The sequence below is a fragment of the Otolemur garnettii genome, unplaced genomic scaffold (assembly GCF_000181295.1).
Source record: "Otolemur garnettii isolate 467f Iridium unplaced genomic scaffold, OtoGar3 scaffold00115, whole genome shotgun sequence".
NCBI lineage: Eukaryota > Metazoa > Chordata > Mammalia > Primates > Galagidae > Otolemur > Otolemur garnettii.
In genome coordinates this window covers 6,197,625-6,204,735 of record NW_003852510.1, presented here as the reverse complement: position 1 = coordinate 6,204,735, position 7,111 = coordinate 6,197,625, and the positions used below count along the sequence as shown (strand labels likewise).

Sequence of the window (7,111 nt, the reverse complement as noted above, 5' to 3'; positions counted from 1 at the left end):
AAAAAAAAAAAAAGAACTTGGTGAAATTTGGGGGTGATTTAATTTAACTTAGAATAAAATAGATGAAAAGTGACAGTAAATAGGGTGTTTAGGTTCCTTTATTTTTCAATTGTGTCCTTCTGGTAAACAACATGGCCTGAACTTCTTACATTAAGCTTGCAGTGGTCCAGAATTTCAGTGTGGAGAATGGACAAATCTCATTGATAAATAAAATAAGTAAGTCATAAATGGAACAAGTCATAAAAGAACATAACAGAAATATTTTATTTATGCAAAGTTCAAAAACTGTGAATTGATAATGAAACTACAGTGCTTAGGCATGTCTATGAACATGGACCACAGTGAAGTCTGTGGACTTGGACCATAGTGAAGTCTACAGACATCCCTATAGCGCTTAGGCGTGTCTAGGAACAGTAAAGCCACAGTGAAGTAGGCAAGAGATAGATTTGTTTCACCTCTGCAGGGAGAAGAGAACTGTGGTTGGAAGAACCACAGAGAGATTCTGAGCGCTGCTGCCTTCTGTTTAATTCCCTGAGCGCTTAGTTACACAGGAACTTCTTTACAGAGGTTCCTGACACTGGACATGCTGCATGCAGAATTCCACATGTATGTTACAATAAAAAGGTAATTAGGCCGGGCCAGGCTAGCACTCTGTGGGGGCCAAGGCAGGTGAATTGCCTGAGCTCAGGAGTTCCAGATCAGACTGAGCAAGAGCAAGACCCCATCTCTACTAAAAATAGAAAAACTACCCAGGCGTTATGGTTGGTACCTATGGTCCCAGCTACTCGGGAGGCTGAGACAGAAGGATCACTTAAGCCCAGGAATCTGAGGTTGCTGTTAGCTAGGATGATGCCATGACACTCTACCCAGGGTGACAGAGTGAGACTCTGTCTCAAAAAAAAAAGGTAATTCAAAGACTACTCCAACCCTGTAATAGTCTTCCCAATCTCTTAAATCTACATGGATCTCTCATGCAGCAAAAAAAGATGTATGTAAAGTACAACCATATTTTTAAGCCTTTCTTAGGTTCCTTTTCTCTGTTAAATTATTATTATAACTATAGTTAAGAGCTTTTATTTCAGAAACTAGCATATCTAATATGGCCGGGATTTATCAAAGCACTTTGATCTACCATCTTTCTCTCTATATATGAGCACAAAGGGCTGGAAGGCTCATCATTAACCAATTATTTCTGGGTGGTGGAATTTGGGGGTGATTTAGTTTTCTTCTGTATTGCATTTTTCTGTGTAGTTTAAATGTTTTGTCATGAGCATGTATCACCTTTTCAAAAATGAAGTATTTTTTGTTGTTAGTAATGCTGCAATGAGCAGGCTGAAGAGAGTGCCCATGCAGGGGGATGAGGTGGGTGGTGGTGGACCCTGAGCAGGGTCATAAAGGCATCTCTGTGTGACAGTCCCCAGAGTAGGGCATTAGCACCAAGGTGGGGTAAAGAATGTGTCTACTGGAAGGAGAGACAGTGGCAGCAGCAAATTTTTTATCTTACAGAGGTATTGATCAAATAAGTAAATAAATCAAAGATCATAGGACCCAGCTTCCTCATAGTAAAGAAAGGAGACGCAAATACGGAAAGGGGGAAAACTAGAACAAATCTTGTAGTATTGAACTAGAACCAGAGATATTGGGGTGAACATATGATTTCAATGCATATAGAGAAACACGGAAGCATGCACTGTGCACACACATACATAACATGGATGTATATGTACACACGCAAAGGTATTCCCTAACCATCCCTGAGAGGGCCCAGGAACAGGACATCAATAATGAGCAAGCTGGCCCCCAGATCTGGGTTTATAAATATCATTCTCCTTGAAGAGCAAACAGGGCTCCATGGAAACTCAGGTTATTCCAGAACTGGAACAGGTAAAGTACGAGATAGACCTGAATCATCTCACAGCACCAGGAAGTAAAGAAGTGCCGAAGAACGAAGGGCACAAGTCCAGAAAGACACAGAGTCAGGCTGAGGGGGGCCTACTGGACAATCGGAGGCCATCTGGACATCAAAATAATAAATCAGAATACTAACAGACAGTAACCCATTGTGAAAAATGGGAGACCATAAGTTGTAATGATATAAGTTAATTAATTGAAGGTTTAATGCCTCAAGGGATCTCCCAACAAAAATACTCATTAATTACAAAAGGGAAAAGATAATTTTACGGAGCGGAAGCCTGTCGTACATCACCTTAATCAAATTTGAAGTTAACATCACTAGTAACGGGACAAACTGAGATCAGGCACCACATGAAAGCAGCCAGTGAAAAAAACAGAGCAGCATTTCTAGGATATTTCTGCCAGTAATGTGTGGGCTGGATCAATGATGAGGAAACATGAAAAGAACTCAGAATGAGGGACATTCCACAAAATACCTGGCCTAAATCTTCAAAAGAATCAACATCACAAAAATTAAGGACAGACTAGGGAACTATCCCAGATAGACTGAGACTAAACATGACTAAGAATATAATTCGATTCTGAATTCAGTCCTTTGCCACGAAAGGCACTTTCATGAAAACTGATCAAACTCAAGTAAAGTCTGAGAATCAGATGGTGGTACCGTATCAGTGCTGATTTCCCAGCTTCCCTTCTGTAGAAGATACATATTAAAGTATTTCAGGGTGGGCTGGGCACAGTGGCTCACGCCTGTAATCCTAGCACTCTGGGAGGCCAAAGCGGGTGAATTGCCTGAGCACAGAAGATCAAGAGCAGCCTGAGCAAGAGTGAGACCTGGTGTCTACTAAAAATGCAAAAACTGGCCAGGCTTTGTGGTGGACACCTGTAGTCCCAGCTATGTGGGAAGCTGAGGCAAGAAGCTTGCTTAAGCCCAGGAGTTTGAGGTTGCTATGAGCTATGATGCCACAGCACTCTACCAAGGGTGACAAAGCGAGACTCTATCTCAAAAAAAAAATTAAAAATTAAAATAAAAAAGACATTTCCATTAGCTTCCTTAACAATATGGCTGCTTGTTCACTCAAATACAGATAAATGCAAATAAATACTCAAATACAAATAAGTTGATGTTTACTTATATTTCACATTATCTATTATTATTATTATTATTATTTTTGGAGACAGTCTCACTATAGCACCCTGGGTAGAATGCTGTAGCATCACAGCTCACAGCAGCCTCCAGCTCTTGGGCTTAAGTGATTCTCTTGCCTCAGCCTCCCAAGTAACTGGGACTGTAGGTGCCCAGCACAACACTCGGCTATTTTTTTGTTGCAGTTGTTTAGCTGGTTTGGGCTGGGTTCAAACTTGCCACCCTTGGTGTATGTGGCTAGCGCCGTAATTACTATGCTATGAGCACTGAGCCCACATTATCATTTTAATTTCTGGAATTAACTTTCTTTTTCCAACTCACCAGATTTTAAAGAATGATTTCCCCAAAGACATGGCTTTCTGCATGGTCCATAATCAAATTTTATAATTTTCTCCAACTTTAGGTGGATTCCAATAACATTTGTTCAACAGAACACAAACTGAAATTCAGTGGCTTGGGGCTTTCCCACCATGCCCTTCACTGGCCTTGGGTGACAGCAAAAATGGAGACTGCACAGTTTCAGGAGAAGTGAGGAAACGTTCCCCAGCAATGCAGTCACTCCCCAAGGCCACGTGCAGGAAGCGGGCTTCCCAGCCTGACACACCAAACATGGGCGCTACCTACTGACTTCTAGTGCTTTCTATCAACATTTAATCTTATAACCTTCCTATAAAAAACTAGGATCCTTGTTTTAGAAATAGGAAAAACTTAAGCTCAGTTCATCAATCTCCTTAAGGTTATTGTTTTAGTTTTTTACTCTGTGTAACAAACATCTATAAACTTAGCAGCTTAAAATGAAAGAAACTTATAATGTCATCACTTCCATGAGTGAGAGGCCCAGCACAGCTAAGCTGGCTGCTTTACGGAAGATCTCACAGGGCTGCAATCAAGACATGAGCAAGGGCTGTGGTCTCATCCAAAGCTCAGGGTCCTCTTCCCTGTTCACTTAAGTTGCTGACAGACTCAGTCCCTTCTGGTTATAGAACTGAGGTCTCCATTTCCTGCTGGCTATTGGCTGGACACTGTTCTCAGATACTAAAGGCACCCGTAGTTTATACCTAAAGGCAGTTCACAACATCATGTCTGCTTTTTTCTAGGCCATGTGGAATGCATCTTTTTTTTTTTTTTGAGACTAAGTCTCAGCCACCCTGGATAGAGTGCTGTGGCATCACAGCTCACAGCAACCTCAAACTCTTGGGCTCCAGAGATCCTCTTGTCTCAGCCTCCTAAGTAGCTGGGACAACAGGCACCCACCACAACATCCTGCTAGCTTTTTTCTATTTTTAGTAGAGACAGGGTCTCCCTTTGCTCAAGCTGGTCTTGAACTCTTGAGTTCAGGTAATCCAGCCACCTCAGCCTCCCAGAGTGCTAAGATTACAGGTGTGAGCCACCACACTGAGCCAGGAATGTGTCTCTTTGACTTCCAATCTCTCTCCAGCCTACTCGGAGGGAGTCTTTTACATTCATAGCTTAATCTGAAAATAAGAGTTGAACCAAGGGAGCAACTCTTTCTCCGAATTTACAGGTCTCACTCATACCCAGGGTAGTGATGCTACATATAAAGTGTACTTCAATTTTTTTAAAGGAATAGGTAATTAACTTCTTATTGCTTTTATCTTCATTTATAACTTACAAAAACAAATTTGAAAATGCCAAAATATATTTTTAGTCAGAAATTTTCTGTTGTATGTTAGAACATGATGCTGTATAGTCAGCCCAAATTTATCTTCTGACTATACTCTCCAAAGCAGAGGCAATCTTTCAAGTGCTTTCTAAAATTCTAAAAACTATGTATTTCATCTTTATTGATTTTATAAAGAGACTTATGGCAATAGCATTTAAAGAACAACTAGATATTCACTTTTACTTTTTCCTCAAAGTTTATTTAAAAATTAATTTCACTTTAATTATTTATTATTTATTTATTCATTTACTTTTTGGAGACAGAGTCTCATTTTGTCACCCTCAGTAGTAGAGTGTCATGGTGTCATAGCTCACAGTAACCTCAAACTCTTGGGCTCAAGTGATTCTCTTGTCTCAGCCTCCCAAGTAGCTGGGACTACAGGTGCCCACCACAATGCCCAGCCATTTTTAGAGACAGGAGTCTCGCTCTGGCTCAGGCTGGTCTCGAACCTGTGAGCTTAGGCAATCCATCCACCTTGGCCTCCCAGGTGCTAGGATTACAGGCGTGAGCCACTGTGCCCAGGCAGTAATTTTACTTTTGAAAAAGGATGAGAAAACATAATAATATGAACATGCTCAATAAAAATAGCTTAGAAAAAATGTCTTATGGTGATCACTTTGTTTCTGCCCTTTCCCCTTCAAAAATGTCCTTTTCAAACTGCACAAACTACCTGAATGTGTTAAAATGGTTTTCCACGTAACTGTCATTGATGCAAACTACTCTGGGCTAAAAAAAACTGAGAGAAAAGTTCAAAGCAAAATATATAAAAAGTTTACTTTTTTGAAACATAGTCTCAGGTTCAGCACATGTACTCAGTGGTTAGGGCACCAGCCACATACCCTGGGGCTAGCCTGGCCTGGGCCAGCTAAACAACAATGACAACTACAACCAAAAATAACCAGGCATTATGCCAGGCGCCTGGAGTCTCAGCTATTCAGGAGGCTGAGGCAAGGGAATCCCTTAAGCCCAAGAGTTGGAGGTTACTGTGAGATGTGACATCATAGGACTCTACAGAGGATGACATAGTGAGACTCTGTCTCAAAAAAAAAAAAAAGAAAGAAACATAGTCTCACTTTGTCACCTAGGCTAGAGTGCAGTGGCATTATCATTGCTCACTGCAACCTCCAACTCCTGGGCTCAAGTAATCCTCCTGTCTCAGCCTCCCAAGTAGCTGAGACTACAGGCAGCCACCAAAACACATGGCTAATTTTTGTATTGTTAGTAGAAGGAGGGTATCACTATTGCTCAGGCTGGTCTTGAACTCCTGAGCTCAGGCAATCCTCTTGCCTCAGCCTCCCAGGATGCTATGATTATAGGCAGGAGCCACCAGCCCCAGCCCCAGCTATCTTTCTGTAGAGATGGAATCCTACAAAAAGCAATCCTCCTGCCTCCCAAAGGGCTAGTATTACAGGCATAAGCTGCAGTGCCCAGGCTCTAGTTAATTCTTTTAGCTAAGATAAAAAAAAAACAACTTTATATGAAAATGTGCTTTCTATAACACTAAAAAGTTTTTTCCTCTGTACAATTACTAAGCCTGTCTGAAGGCCTCTTATCATTCATATCCAGCTTCATAGTAGAAAAAGAGCATTGGAGGTAGAATCAAAAGATGTGGGTTAGTGTCAGCTCTGGATTCCAGTTTTCTTATTTTAAAAATAGGCCAATATTTATCATCCATCCCCTTCCTGGCACTCATACCTCAAGTGCAGGCATCTAGCTGCTGTCTTTTTCCTTCCAGACAACCTTCTTGAGTTCAAAGCCAAATAAGCCCCAAGATAGCAGAGCACATACCTCCAGAGTAATAATCTTTACATGACCTAGAGGCCATTAAAGCTTTTCATTTAAAGCTCTGACTCTAAAGTCTTAAACAAAGAGTTCGGGATCTATGACACGTGTCAATTAGATTTTTGACTTTCAAGAGATGATGATAAAGTGATATTATGAATATCAAAATGAAAGTGAATCGCAGAATATAAAATAATACTATCATTTATGGATGTAAGATAAGTCAAAAGACTAAAAACTTTGAAAATACTATTGAGAAATGTGCCAGATACATATTTAAAAAGTTAACAAAACTTTACACGATAAATAAAAGATATAAATAAATGGAGACATAATAGTTCCTGAGGTAAAATAAATGGAGACATGACAGTCCCTGAGGTAGTAACTATTACAAAGATTCCTTCCACAATATTCTTAGTAGTTAAGTGTCGTGGCAGATGCCTGTAGTCCTGGCTACTCCAGTGGCTGAGGCAAGAGGATCACTTGAACCCAGCAGTTCTCAACCAACCTGAGCAAAAGTGAGACCCTGCCTCTACCAAAAATAGAAAAAAAAAAAATGCTTAGGTTTAAAAAAAATTACTTTT

The 7,111-nt window shown here is 40.5% G+C and overlaps 1 protein-coding gene across 2 annotated transcripts in view; it reads right to left on the bottom strand.

The window, feature by feature from the left end:
• Positions 1-7,111, bottom strand: part of ESR2 (estrogen receptor 2) — a 49,939-nt gene that overhangs the window by 34,580 nt on the left and 8,248 nt on the right. The window lies entirely within an intron of this gene.